This window comes from Electrona antarctica (genome assembly GCF_951216825.1).
Source record: "Electrona antarctica genome assembly, chromosome: 13".
Taxonomy (NCBI): domain Eukaryota; kingdom Metazoa; phylum Chordata; class Actinopteri; order Myctophiformes; family Myctophidae; genus Electrona; species Electrona antarctica.
The window spans coordinates 15,519,881-15,535,787 of record NC_136794.1 but is presented as its reverse complement, the minus strand read 5'-3'; positions in this window follow the sequence as shown (position 1 = coordinate 15,535,787).

Genomic DNA, 15,907 nt, shown 5'->3' with positions numbered 1-15,907 from the left:
TTACTAGATACTTTTGCGGGGCTTTAATGTATATATCTTTATGTTGCGGCACGCTGCAGCACAAGATGAAGACTATATATTTTGTAGTTCACTAAAATAGGAGATGTGTAAATGCATTGAAACCATGTACTTTTTGTTTTGCCTGGCTTTAAAATGGAGCAGGCAGCACTTCATCATCTTGAACTTGCCTCCACGTTGGCCGTGTATTGGATGCTGCTCCGAACATTTGAACTATATCTCAATTTTGCTAATCCACGTTTTGCTGTCGACCTTCTGCCGATGTGGGCGGCCATCTCCTCAGACAATGCATTGAACCTTGATCGGCGCTTTCTCAAAACCCGGCAGTGAAATCCCCCAGTAAAATACCGCAGCCGGTGAGAAAACATATTGAACCTGTGAACCCAGTGGATATCCTGTGCCAAATATCAGTACCAATAACGGCACTTTCCCCTCCGATTGTTAGGAAGGGCTAACAGATTGTTTACCCTAGAGTCTAAGCTCGGTTTTTCGGAGAGGGGAGAAGAAGAGGGAAGCAGAAAGAGTCACAGAGAAAGAGATATACAGAGAGCGATGAGAATGCAAAGCAGAAGAATGAAAAGCTTTTAGGATTACTTTCAATTTCACGAGCATTATCGTCTCATCAAAAAGGAGAACACGACACGCTGTTTACCGAAGAGGATTACACAACTAAATGGATCAGACAGCAGCACACACATGCCTATTCAGTAGAGAAAGAATGGAGAGGGAGACCATGTAGGAGAGACAGAGTAGGAAAGCTGAGAGGGAGACAGTGTAGGAGAGACAGAGTAGGAAAGCTGAGGGAGAGACAGTGTAGGAGAGACAGAGAGTAGGAAAGCTGAGAGGGAGACAGTGTAGGAGAGACAGAGCGTAGGAAAGCTGAGAGGGAGACAGTGTAGGAGAGACAGAGAGTAGTAAAGCTGAGAGGGACAGTGTAGGAGAGACAGAGTAGGAAAGCTGAGAGGGAGACAGTGTAGGAGAGACAGAGTAGGAAAGCTGAGAGGGAGACAGTGTAGGAGAGACAGAGTAGGAAAGCTGAGAGGGAGACAGTGTAGGGGAGACGGAGAGTAGGAAAGCTGAGAGGGAGACAGTGTAGGGCCCTATTTTCGTCCATGCTAAACTACTTTGCCTTGTTTTAAAAACATTTTTACTATAATATTTTACTGTAACTATTCAAAGATGTTTTTTAAAATAGTAAAAAAGGAAAAGTAGTTTAGGGATAAGGGGATTAGCGCACACACACACACACACACACACACACACACACACTGAAGGGCAGGCCCCAAACGTCTCATTTTAGCCTGGAGGAACAATTCAACCACTTCTTTCTTTTTACAGCGTGGCTCTGGCAGTAGGCTAGCCGTCTGTCTATAAGTGGGTCTGTGCGTGTGTGCATGTGTTCCCCCATGTGTTACGGCAGTGTATATATCCCTTTTTTTCCAAAAATGTCCAATTATCTTCACAAATTATATTTATGAATATAAAAAGTCTAAGAAATTCATTTAAAAAAAAAAAAAAAAAAAAAAAAAGATGTATTGAAAGTTGCAGATAAAAAGTACAAGCTTGTAGCTATTTTCACTAGTTTGGGTCGCCGGGAGATATATCCTATTTCTCTTTTGGGTCTCGAGCTAAAAGGTTTTGTGAACAGTCTTACAGTCTATGTTTTGAAATGCAACTTTAATCTGAAAATGGAAGTCAATGAGGCTCAGATCGGGCTGAAACGGCACCCAAATTTGAAGATGAAGCCGGGAGTCACCAAATCATTGATACACCATGCAGGTATATACGTCGTAACGGTTATTGATTCCCAAACTTATTTCTGTATCAGGGGAGGGCCCATGTGAAACTCCCCCCCCCCCCCCCCCCCTCTGACCACTTAACGGCAGAAACGGTGAAACCGTGGTTACTGAACAAACACTGTATAGCAATGATTACTATCACAATATACTAGAGATTTTTGGTTTTGTTTAAACCAAAATATATCACTTACAGAACCTTTATGTATTCAGGGCACGTCCATGTTGAAATACAGCTTACATTTCCATTAGTCCAGCCCGGGTCAAATTGAAAAATATGGAGGAAATAAGTCTTACATTTCTAAATATCATTATTGGCCAAGAGGGTTTTTTCCTCGTCTTTCCACTGGCTTTGTTTTGGTTTGGTGGTCTGGGCCGTGGGGGCAGGCTCAGGTTCAAACACATGCAGGTAACATTTACATCAAGCCTAGCCTTTTAGATGGACAAAGTAATGTGGAAAATTGACCCGGAATGCCCACCTGACTAGTTAATGCTAGCCTTTCTTTCGCTTTCGTTTTCGGGACAAAAACACAAATAATAAAGTTGAATCACATGGCAAAAAAGACAAAAAGAAAGAAAATGGTAAAACGAGTTTGTCTGAATGTCTCCTTTAACCACTATATGATAGCCTCCTGCTGCGAAAATGATAGCAGATCTACAAGCTCAGTCGCAACAAACACAATCATCCCAGCAATGTAATGTATACATTTTCAGCTTGTACAATAAAGATGGAAGGTTTTAAAACCTTACATTTTTATATTTCATAAATATAGCCCATAATTTGCCCAGCACTGCACTTCAACATAGACCAGAAGCTTCATATCTATACAGTACTTTCCCAAAGGTAACCAAAGGGTAGGACATATTATAGTTGTTCTAGTCCCACACCAACCCCCAGGACCAAGTGTGACCCAGCTCAAAAAAACAGGTGTAGCATAGGGTCGAGCTAGAGATTAGTATGTGTGTGTGAGAGCTTGAGTATGCGTGTGCGTGCGTGTGCGTGTGCATGTGCGTGCACGTGTGTGTGTGTACTCAGGACAGACTAGAATTTGTAGTACCCAGCAATACTGTTAGAAGACATTACTCATATTTTTCCTTAGTTCATCCCTTTTTATTCCCCTATTCTCTCTACCTCCCCTCTCTCTCTCTCTCTCTCCTATCCTTGTCCCTGACTTTCTCTTTTGCTGGCTCAGATATTTTCATGTCACCTACTGTGCACAGTCTACACATACTGTACATGCCTGCACGGTTGGGCTGGCATGCACGCACGCGCACACACACACACACACACACACACCATCATGCATGTCTGTGTGTGTACGTGTGCGTCTCATTTGCTTCATTATAAACGCCGTCCTCCCGCCCGCGGCGCCCGGTGCATTCTTCAGAAGACGTTACTGTTTTAATGGCTCACAATATTATACATAGTGTGCAGCCTGCTGGGTACTTGTGGTCGTCATGCATGTGTTGGTCTTCAGTGACAGGAACAAGTATGGTCGGTTTCTGTCCCCTTGTCACGCGTTTCTCTTTCTTTCTTTTCTTTCATGGTTCGTCTCTCGCGTGTGCTCATTCGTCTGCATCCGTCTTCTAGGCTATGTTCACACTGGAGGTAATAATGGGATTTTTGGCCAATCCACATTGAAATCAGATTGTCGGATTTCTAAAGAAGTCGTCTCAGTCTGGAGTCTCTGGACACACAGACGCGGACACCTGATTTATAGTTTGTGGTACAATGGTGTCGCTCTGCAAAAATAGCCGATCTACAAGCTTAGATCAGCTACTTTGGGACAGCGACACCATCGACAGAGTTTAAGTTAAGCATTCATGTTTGCCTATGGCGTTGCATCATTTCCACAGCAACCAATGCATATATAGGTCGACGATGTCTGAATAAACAAATCCCATCAGATGGCCTGCATATAACAGTGTGGACAGTCAGTATGAGAAACTAGTCAGATTCGCTTGCACTCTGAAAAGAGACACAAGGACCATCATGGTGTGTTGTGACTCACGGAGGGCTGTGCATCACCAGATGTGACAGTGGTGCGTTTTCATGTGATTTATGCGTTTAGTCTTGTAGATGTTGACGAGTGTGTATGTGCGTGCACGTCTCTGTTCCTGCGTGCATGTGCTGAAGTTGTGTGTACGCGCGATTGGTTCTGGTTCTGCAGATGGCTTCAAAATGGAACAGATGCATCACACACACCACTGATCCACTCAGAGCCACAGACCAATGCACATGCACATGCACTCGCACACACACACACACACACACACACACACACACACCACAGATGCAAGCAGAACCAAGGCTGTGACTTTAATTATCACCTTGTCTCAGTTTAAATGAGGGTGTAAGTCTGAGCTCATCCCCAGAAGGACCGTGCATGTGTGTGCGTGCGTGCGTGCGTGTGTGAGAGAGAGAGAGAGAGGAGGAAGAGAGTGAAAAATAAAGGGTGTGAGAAGAGTGTGTGTGTGTGTGTGTGTGTGTGTGTGTGTGTGTGTGTGTGTGTGTGTGTGTGTGTGTGTGTGTGTGTGTGTGTGTGTGTGTGTGTGTGTGTGTGTGTGCGTGCGCGCGCGCGCGCATATATATAGGAGCGCCTGTCTGCCTGCCTCCATTTTATTTGAGGTTGACACAATAAATTAGGGACAACACTGGGGTTAGGTGAAGTGGACAACACTGGGGTTAGGTGAAGTGTATATAGAATGTCACTGGGGTTAGGTGAAGTGTATATAGAATGTCAATGTCCCGAAAGTGTTGTTACATACACAACAAATGCAAATGTCATGGTTGCTATATGACATACAGTTTGTTTACAGTACTGTTCTACGTGCATGGAGACACAATAGTCTACACACTATAGCAGTGCAATATGACAGTATTTAAATCCAAACCTTGGTATCGAGTACGAAGCAGGGAGGTACAATTGCTATAGTCTTTGGTAATATATACCTTGGTCAGGGATTGAACTCTGACATAGCAGTCTCAGGACAGACCCTCTACTTGTCGAAGCCTATATCAAAATGCATGTACGTATGCAGGCACACAGATAGTATAAAGTGTCACACATATCAGGGTATAAACACTAGTCTAACTACTGAGGCGAGAGATGAAAGGGGAAGTTCATCAGGGTAATTTATTCACAAATCTAAGAATAGCACAAAAAAAGAGGAGGTGGAATAAGTCTTTACTTAAGTAAAAGTACCAATACTACTCTGTTACAAGTACAATAAAAATGTTATGTTAAATGTTATTTGATTAAAGTACACCAACATAATATGTTGGTGTAGCGTATATTATACGCTATAGTACCAACATAAAAAGTACTCAAATGTGTCCAAATGTGTCAAACGTTTTTCAGAAATAGCTGATCTACAAGCAAGCACTGGGTGAAAAGAGGAATAAATGGGCAACTATGGGCATTCATTCACCCAGAGAACAACATGTTTACTGGGTGTTTTTGAATGTCATTGGGAATATTCAAATATCCAAAGTATGAAAGTGTTTGTATGTTTTGTATTAACGATCCAAATGTGCTAAGTAACAATATAGGAGCTAAAGCTCTCACATGGAGTAAACAGTACATTATTTTCCTCCGAGTTGTAGTGGAGAATAAGTATAAAGTATCCCAAAATGACACCCACAATTGTACTTAAAGTGATTAAATGTACTTTCCATCTCTGGAGGAGATGAGCGGGGAGGACAGGAGAGAGTGGTATCAGGGTCAAATTCCTATTTGTCATAATCCCTGAGGTGACATTTCATCTGTGTGATGTACGATTTGATCACCATGAAAGATCTATGACATTTCTTAGTCTTAGTCTTAAATCAATAGAGACTCTAACACACATTCATCACCAGGGAAAAAGCTGTTTCATCATGACTTCTCTGTAACTTTAGATGTGTGGAGAGAGAGAGAGAGAGAGAGAGAGAGAGAGAGAGAGAGAGAGAGAGAGAGAGAGATAAATGGAGGGAGGGAGGGAGGAAGATAGATCTTAAAAGCTTAATACAAATAGAGACAGAAAGCCCATGTGAGGTGAGGCTTCTGTTGAGGCCAATGCTATGCAGAGAGAGGTTGGTTGATAGGAGAGAGAAAGGGTTGATAGGAGAGAGAGAGGGTTGATAGGTTGAGAAACATAAGCGGATACATTTGAGCGCAGATTAGCACAACACAGAAAGAGAGAGAGAGATAAATTGAGAGACATAAGGAGATGATAGGAAGGTCAAGAAGAGTGCAAGTGTGAGCAGTAAAGAGTTGAAAGAACGAGAACGCAAACATACAAATTGAAGACAAGTCAATCCTATACACAACCCAAGAGCCATGGATTTTCCGTTTGCATTTGCAACAGCACCCAAGTTGTTTAATATTCAAACTTCGCACGGATATCGGTCACATGGGATATGGCCTTTGCACCACCGACTTGGTGCAGATTCATCTGAAATTGCTCAATCTATATTTTGCCCAAAGAGCACCCATGCATCAACTGATGGTGGAAAAATACTCATTTATCCAAAGAGTACTTATTTTTTTATCCAAAGACGTGATTTGTTTATTTTTGGAACACACACACACACACACACACACACACACACACACACACACACACACACACACACACACACACACACACACACACACACACACACACACACACACACACACACACACACACACACACACACACACACACACACACACACACACACACACACACACACACACACACACACACACACACACACACACACACACACACACACACACACGGTGTCCCTGGGAGATGCTCCCTGTGAGGGGACGACTCACGATGGCTGAGTTCAGCATGTTCAGGAACCCGCAGGTTCAGCACTTTACCTGTACTGTACAAGCACCTGAACATGACCCTGTTATGTCCACATAACACTGTACCTGTACTGTACAAGCACCTGAACATGACCCTGTTATGTCCACATCACAACACTGTACCTGTACTGTACAACCACCTGAACATGACCCTGTTATGTCCACATCACAACACTGTACAAGCACCTGGACATGACCCTGTTATATTCATTTGTACAAAAATTATATAGCAAATTAAACAAGACTGATATAAATAATGTCTTTAGACTGGGACACCTGGTTGTTATTTAATGCATGATCGAGCCCCTTTCCGACGCTTAACTGCCAACATCCAGCATCCAACATCCAATACACCACAGCCAACATCCAACAGCAATACACCACAGCCAACATCCAACAGCAATACACCACAGCCAACATCCAACAGCAATACACCACAGCCAACATCCAACAGCAATACACCACAGCCAGCATCCAACAGCAATACACCACAGCCAACATCCAACAGCAATACACCACAGCCAGCATCCAACAGCAATACACCACAGCCAGCATCCAACAGCAATACACCACAGCCAGCATCCAACAGCAATACACCACAGCCAGCATCCAACAGCAATACACCACAGCCAGCATCCATATACACCACAGCCAGCATCCAACAGCAATACACCACAGCCAGCATCCAACAGCAATACACCACAGCCAGCATCCAACAGCAATACACCACAGCCAGCATCCAACAGCAATACACCACAGCCAGCATCCAACAGCAATACACCACAGCCAGCATCCAACAGCAATACACCACAGCCAGCATCCAACAGCAGAGAGGGGCCTTCTTCCAATCATGATCGAGCCTTGGTGCATGTGTCTGTTGTACTTTCCCCACTGTAGAGCGTGCATGTGCACATCTTGTTACCGGGGCGGATCGGGGGTTTTTCCAAATCACCCAAATCACTGAATGCTCCTTTAACAATTTGAATGCTGGCCATTTTGAGCAGAGCTATTCCGCCGGTGCTAAAGGTGATGCATTGAACGAAGGACCTTGTCTGAGGCCCACAGTAAATGTTCTCTTATAGCGAGAATCACACAGCATACCTCAAAAGAAAGCGTAACTTGTCCACTCTAATGACGTTTGAGATTTATAACCACGTAGAAATCCTTCTCCCGCACGCAACTTGTTAATATACCTTTGTTTTATGATGTATTTATGATGATCTTATTGTTTCTTGTTTGAGCTGAATTGTACAACACATGTTTTATCTGCATTGTTTGCTTGTTTACTTTGTTCTGTATTTTTATTGTATGTAAAGCACTTGTGAGTCCTCTCTGTGAAAGGTGCTATATAAATAAAATGTACTTACTTACTTACTAGCCCCTCTCGGAACCCTACGTTAAAGTTTTCTGACATTTGGATGACTTTAGCATAGGGTCCCTTACCATCGATGTCGTGCTACATGCTAATTCTCAAACGCACACTGACTTACCATTGCTTTTGCTGCGCTGTGTATGATAGTGACGTGTTCCAAAATAAGCATATAAGAGCTATAGGAGACAACGGAGACAACCGAACCCCCCGCGAACGGCGCAGAAGCCGTTAAGTATTTTTAAGTTTTGGCAGCTCAGAAATTCTCTTCCTTCCTTCCTTGACTTCCTTATTGACATCCCATTGTCCCGCCTCCAGCACCGTGGCTGGAAAGTCAGTGTGCGTTTGAGAATTAGCATGTAGCTTTGCTTTGGTGTCACCGGACCCTATGGGTTGGGGTCCAAAGGAGCTCAACCCGGGGGGTCCGGAGACGGGCTACTTACTTACTTACCACAGCTAGCATCCAACAGCAATACACCACAGCTAGCATCCAACAGCAATACACCACAACCAGCATCCAACAGCAATACACCACAGCCAACATCCAACAGCAATACACCACAGCCAACATCCAACAGCAATACACCACAGCCAGCATCCAACAGCAATACACCACAGCCAACATCCAACAGCAATACACCACAGCCAGGATCCAACAGCAATACACCACAGCTAGCATCCAACAGCAATACACCACAGCTAGCATCCAACAGCAATACACCACAGCTAGCATCCAACAGCAATACACCACAGCCAACAGCAATACACCACAACCAGCATCCAACAGCAATACACCACAGCTAGCATCCAACAGCAATACACCACAGCCATCAACCAACACCAACACCAATACACCACAGCCAGCAAAACATTAGGCCTGCCACAATTTATTATTACATATAGGACTACCTGTAATTGCCTAATCACAGGTATTTGAGATCATCGCAATACTTTTATGCAGGGATACTAATCATAATCTTCATAATGGTTGCCATATTGAAAACATTTCAGATATTTTCAAACATTAAAAAATAGTGGAAATATAGCTGATCTACTTTCTTTTTTACGGTTTTACGGTATAAAGTTATTGAATTATGCATATTATTTGTAATATTGTGGACCTTTTTTGTTTTAGTCTAAAAAAGACAATTGCAATGTTAGTATGGTGCAATTAAATTGTTAATTGCAATTATTTGAGCCACAATTAATCGCCAGCAAAACGTAATAATCATGGCAGGCCTAAAGGGGTTCCTACTAAGGATTAAGTAACTAAGCTAACACACTCACCTGTTTGGTGTGATGGCGAGAGAATTCACTTGTCCATGTCTTTTAGCAGCTTTTTTCACCACCCTGGTAAACTCTGGGTCTGGAAACTCCACTCGACGTCCACATCATGGAACTGCATTACTGCAACAAGACAGTTAAAACAATAACACATAAACAATGTATTAAGCCTCATCATTCACAATACAGCATGTATCTGCTTCCTCGTTGACTGACACTGGCTATAGACCAATTATTTGTTTACAAACATTGGGACTGGGCGCACGGGTGACTGTTTCATGTAATCAATTCCCAACAGATCTCCAAACCTGTTGTTTTGGGGAGCGCTGGTTTCAGTCCATTCAACCTCCTCTTGTGAGTTGGCTAGTGAGGTGCACCCTAGGAGACATTTATACTTTAAAGCCCAACAGTATTGCGCACAGAGAACAGCTGATATACAAGCTCACATCGCATCGCAGATGCGACTGTTGTGAGCGGAGGTCTGCGTGCGCGACACCATGCGGGACGAAGCATAAATTATACTTGATGGGCTGCAGGTGCGCGTGCAGCCGTACACAAACAGGCTCTGCTGCCGTTATCATGAGCGCGTTCTTATGACAGCGACTGGAGGTGTGGTTTTGAGGACAACTGTTTTGAATTGCTATTATTGTTCAAACAACAGAAACCAGGGATTATATATTTCAAGGGTGAGAGATCACAATAAAAATCCTAATCATTCTTCCTCCACACTGGGATAAAAACAGTATCTGAAAGTTTGATGGGGCATTTTTTAAGTTTTCCATTGCATCTTATGTCAGTGTAAGCCCTGGAACTCCGGGCACAAACACAAACAGAGCCACGAGATAGAAAACCCATTGGACTAAACCAAATTATAAAACAGCAAAAGGAAAACTACCTGACACATTGGAAAGAAGCAACACAAAAGCAGAGTAAACTAGAATGCTATCTGGCCCTAAACAGAGAATACGCAGTGGCAGAATACCTGAGCACCGTGACCGACCCAAAACAAAGAAAAATCCTAACTAGGTACAGACTCAGCGAACACAGTCTTGCGATCGAGAAAGGCCGTCATAGGCAGACCTGTATCCCGAGAGAAGACAGACTATGCACCCACTGCACACAAAATGAAGTGGAAACCGAGCTACACTTCCTAACCATCTGTCCATTGTACCAAGACATCAGAGACACATACTTCCCACAGATTACAACCACACACGGAGATTTTGAAAACATGACCAATGACAAAAAACTCCCATATCTGCTGGGCGAAGTACAACAATGTGCAAACACAGCAGCAAGATTCGTGAGTTGCTGTGATAGGAGAAGGATATCAAACGGAACACAACCACCCTAAAGACTAATCATTGTGTATATTCCTGCACTATACCTGCATCCAGTGATCTTGGTACAATATAGAAATTGATCTATTGAAGATTCTGACGTTCAAATGTACATATTTTTTGTTTTGACTGTATTGCTGTATTGTTGTATTGTGCTTTCTGCTTTGGCAATGTAAACGTATGTTTTCTCATGCCAATAAAGCCCTTTGAATTGAATTGAATTGTAAGCAGACCTTAGCGCACAGCCGCGGACAGAAGAAGCTGCGTTTTACGTCATTTCCGAATTTTTAGACAGCTGGTGGATGGAAAAGAAGGTCTGCTACTCTGCTTACAGTGTGAGAGGTGGTGTTCTTCTGCTGCCGCGATGCACGCAGCACGCGCATGCTGTTGCTTATCAGTGTGACGTCGTCTGTTAAGGCATCTATAGGCCTAAAGTATTTGCCCGTCTCCGGACCCCCCGGGTTGAGCTCCTTTGGACCCCTAACCCATAGGGTCCGTTCCCATCGACTTCAAGCGACGTGCTCATTTCAATACGCAGGCAGACTTACCCTCTCCAACGCGCGTGCTGCGCTGTGTGTGTGATGCTGACATATTCCAAAAGAAGAATATAGGAGCTATAGGAGACAACGGAGAAAACTGAACCCTCCGCGAACGGCTCAGAAGCCGTTAAGTATTTGTAATCTTTGTTAGACCGTTTTGGCAGCTCTCTTCCTTCCTTCCTTGACTTCCTTATTGACATCCCATTGTCCCGCCTCCAGCACCGTGGCTGGCTACCTGCGACAGAGGCAGGACGTAGGGACTGACGCGCAGATAACCAGTTCCGGGATGTCAATAAATACTTAACGGCTTCTGAGCCGTTCGCGGGCTAGGCTAGGGCTAGGCCTAAAGTGACTTGACATAAACATGACAACAGACATCACATGAACACAAATTAGTTTTAAACAAAATAACAAAAATAAGTGACACCAAATAGTTCTATTGGTTCTAAAACGTTGTAGATCTTCTCTTTGGCTCAATAAAGTAGTCCAAAAAGTTATAAAACAAAAAGGCAATGCATTGCTAACTGGAAAAAAGAAAAGCATATCCTTCTCACCCAACCTTTAAGTCAGGAGTCCTTGGCTGCATGGTTCCTTTGTTCACAAGCTCTGATTTGTTTGTTCAGAACACAAAGCCTCAGAAAATGTCCGACCAAACTTTCTCTCCTTCCCTAAACAAAGTTCTTCGGTCAAACTGTGCATTGGTTTGAGTTAAGTTCTGACTTTCGCTTATATTGGCTTGTTTGACAAACAACTAATAACAACCACACCAAACACTCTTCTAACTGCCCAAAATGAAACACAGGCTCGGCGCCTCACTTCCTGTTCCTTTATAGCTTCCTGGCAGTTCACTTCCTGGAATTGGAACTATTCCTGGAACTATTGCTCACATACTTTTTCCCCACAGCTCCCCCTATGATCAAACCTTGTCATTTTGTCAACAGAAAATGGATAACCATGGTTCAACTACACAAAACACAATATATTCTCCATACACTACATTTCAGGGTTAAATATTCAACAATAGTTTAACCAATGTATTCCCCAGTATGTTTCAATACTCATACCAGGTCAGGAAATAAGTTATTTCACACATGTATGTGGCAGATATGTCACAAGATCAACATGGAATGAATTCTGTCCTTCCCATATAAGGAGCATGTCTTGAGTGTACATGGTTTGATGAGGTCAGATCAACAGTGAGTTGAAATGAATTAATTACAGAACAAAGCGTGCTCTGCAATAATAATGTTAGTTTAGCTGCTAATCTCAGCTACTAATCTCAGCTGCTAGGCTAAACTGCTAAAGAGGTTAGAAATATAAGGCACATAGCAGCAAACTGGTAGAGCTGGCTGACTGTCTGACTTGTAAATAAACAAACTTCGCCTGAAGGGATGCAACGCACAAATGAGCGAAATAGCCATTGCACCAGATCTTTAAATATATTCCTCTTAATGTTATGTTTTTTTAATACCCTCACATGACCAGGAAATAAAAATAATATTACCCTTTCACACATTTATGTGGCAGTGTCACAAAATAATAACTACAACAACATTGGATTTATTGGAACACAATAAATCCATTTCCTGTAAGTAATTGTTCGGACCCTATAATGACTAACAAGGCATGCTACCGCCTCGGCTACCAGAATACCCTGCCTCGCAGAGGCAGACGGTGCAGGCGGGTCTTTACACAACCAGGCCACAGCTTTGAATCACGCGTCCAAAACAATTACTTACAGGAAATAGATTTATTGGTTAATCCCAATCAACAGGGGGCCACAGATTTGAAACATACAAACTTCAGGCTGTTGTACTTCGACGTGCAAACTGCACCACCTGCAATTTGCAAACAGAAGAACCTACAGCGGGTGATGCCATCACCCGTGCGGGTTATGTGAGGAGAGAGCTCCCCTCCCTCCAGGAACTCTACAAGAAGAGGTGCATATAGTCAAAACTCAGTGCATAACAGACACCACCCCACTGACCCCAGCCACAAACCCCTACAACGACTGTGGCCAGGCAAGGAGGCCTACTGAAGACCAGCAGGTTTCTGAACAGCTTCAACCTGACTATACCATCAGTGTTGAACAAGGCCTGACCTGATCACCGATGTCATCAAACTGGCCTTGGACTTTACTTGAATTCCCTTGTCAATGTACCTGTGAAAGTTACAATGGATGGGCTGCCTGACACTCTTTTGCACCTAATGTTTAAATCTCACTTACATAGCTGCTGCTCTGTGGACCTACAGAAGTGCTATCAAATTTGTGCCTAACCTTATTTATAATCTCACAAACTATACCAGCTGGATTATGCTATGTGTAATGTGTAGATATATTTGGTTTTTGCCTATCCTTGACATGTTATTAAGGCTCTTTATGGTTTGATTGTTTTTGTCTCCACCAGCCGAAGGCATGGGGAGAGTATGTTTTGAACTCGGTCTGTCGCACGCACGCACGCACGCACGCACGCACGCACGCACGCACGCACGCACGCACGCACGCACGCACGCACGCACACACACACACACACACACACCCTGGATGCCAACAATGAACCTCTGCCCCACATTTTCCAGAACAGCATGATATAGTGCCACCATGAGGCAGCTTTTCACATTTTTTACCTATAACTGCACCGATCTAGATCACACATCGGCCGATGTGTAAAGACACATTTTCACATCTGCCTATAGCGCCACCAGGAGGCCACAATAATCTGACCTGGCCTGGTGGAGACCTGTGCCCAGAGGGACACTTTTTCTAGTTCTTCTTTTCATTTTCTCTTCCTGAAAAAAAAAATGCAAATAACACAATTGAGCTTGCAGGGAAAAATAATCCCCCACTTCTTTACACCTGTAAACCTGTGATGTGAAAATAAAGCTGATTCTACAAGGTTTCCAACAGTGACGATATGGTACAGTACATTAGCACCAGTCAAAACTGATTTTCCCATCACAGTTTCCTATAGTGTACCAACGTTTACAAATGCAGAAAACCGACACTTTGTTTTATTTCCACTTGATGACACTGTAGCATAAATAGAGGAGTATGCAGCGGCACTGAATGGCTGAATTCATGCAGTGAGTGAATGGCTCCCCTATATGGACTCTGCAGACGCTGAACAAACCATACAGAACACACCACAGATCAGATCACGGATTAGCTTCTGCTCAATGCACAGAGATGAGTATCACAGAAACATGAGCCCACTGTGCATTACTGCCTGGCATTCATATGGGCTCTGCACTGCCCGAGACCCCCTCCCTACACCACACACACACATATACAGTACACTACACACACACCCACTCAACCACACACACTGCTGAAACCCTCTCTGCCACACACGCATGCACGCACGCACGCACGCATAGCGTCCATATTGTGATGATGGAACATATTCGATTCGACAAGGGGAAGAAGGCAAACAACAATTTAATAACAGGTTAGATTACAGATGGTTCAGTGTATCTCTGCTATGGAGTTTCCATGTAGACGCCGGCGCTAATTATTGATTTGTGAGATGGAAGCTCTTAATTGAATCGGTATTGATAAACTATGGCGCCCAATAAAGCTGATTATTATGAAGGGGGGGGGGGGGGGGGGGGTTAGGGCCCTGTGCTGACAGAGGCCCTCACCAGGAAATCTGCAATCTCTGCATGGTTAAACAATTTACCATAAATATGACAGCTATAGGTTGCCAGGTAGTACTGCCTGAAGTACTGACTGCTAAATGCCTAACTGTGTATGATGCCAAACAGCCAACCCAGACACACGATAACTAAACATATTAGCTGGCGTCTATCAGAGGGTCTGTATGTGTGTATGTGTGTGTGCGTGCGTGCGTGCGTGCGTGCGTGCGCGTTCCCAGTAGGCCACATAATATCTCAACTGTTATTTTCACATAATGTTATATCGTTTTTGAAATACCCTTCTATTAATTCACCAACTGTGTCTGTCTGTCTGTCTGTCTTGTAACTACAAGAGTGTAAAAACACTTAATCAGGGATGTTCTATTATTGTCCCGTCTTATTGCCGTAGAGAGGGCATCCATTATGACCAAACAGAGCCACAGTTGTCATGGTTACTACTGGGTATTTTTATCGCACATGGTAAGATTTGTCAGGTCCACCATCACCTGTCCACCTCTCTCACTTCACTTCTATTGCTTTGCTTCAACCTCATCACTCCTCTCTCTTTCTCTCACTATTTTTCTCTCCATTTTTCCATGAGAGGGTCTCTCACCTCTCTCCCCATTTCTCTGACTCACACCTTGGTGACGGTCTCTCTCTCTCTCTCTCTCTCTCTGACCTGATAAGGTCAATGTGTCCTCAGGCCCCAAACAAGCTCCTGTCACATCTGACCTACAAGAAAAAACTGACTGTACACAATGAATCATGTTGCAAGAATGGCAAAAAAATAAGACAATTCACATACTGTATAGGACAGTGGTTCCCAAACCTTTTAGCTCAAGACCCAAAAGAGAAATGATATGTTTGCCTGGGACCCAAACTAGTGAAAATAGCAGATCTACAAGCTCACAACCCGTGTTGCACGCTTGTTATGGGACTTTCACCAACTAGTCGGCTAGTTTCAAAATGGACTGAAGGCACATACCGGTAAGTAAGTGAGGGACAGCCTGTGTGATGAACAACGCCACAGACACTACTGTTACAGGTCACCTTACAGCAGTGTGTGGCTCACAGACACTAC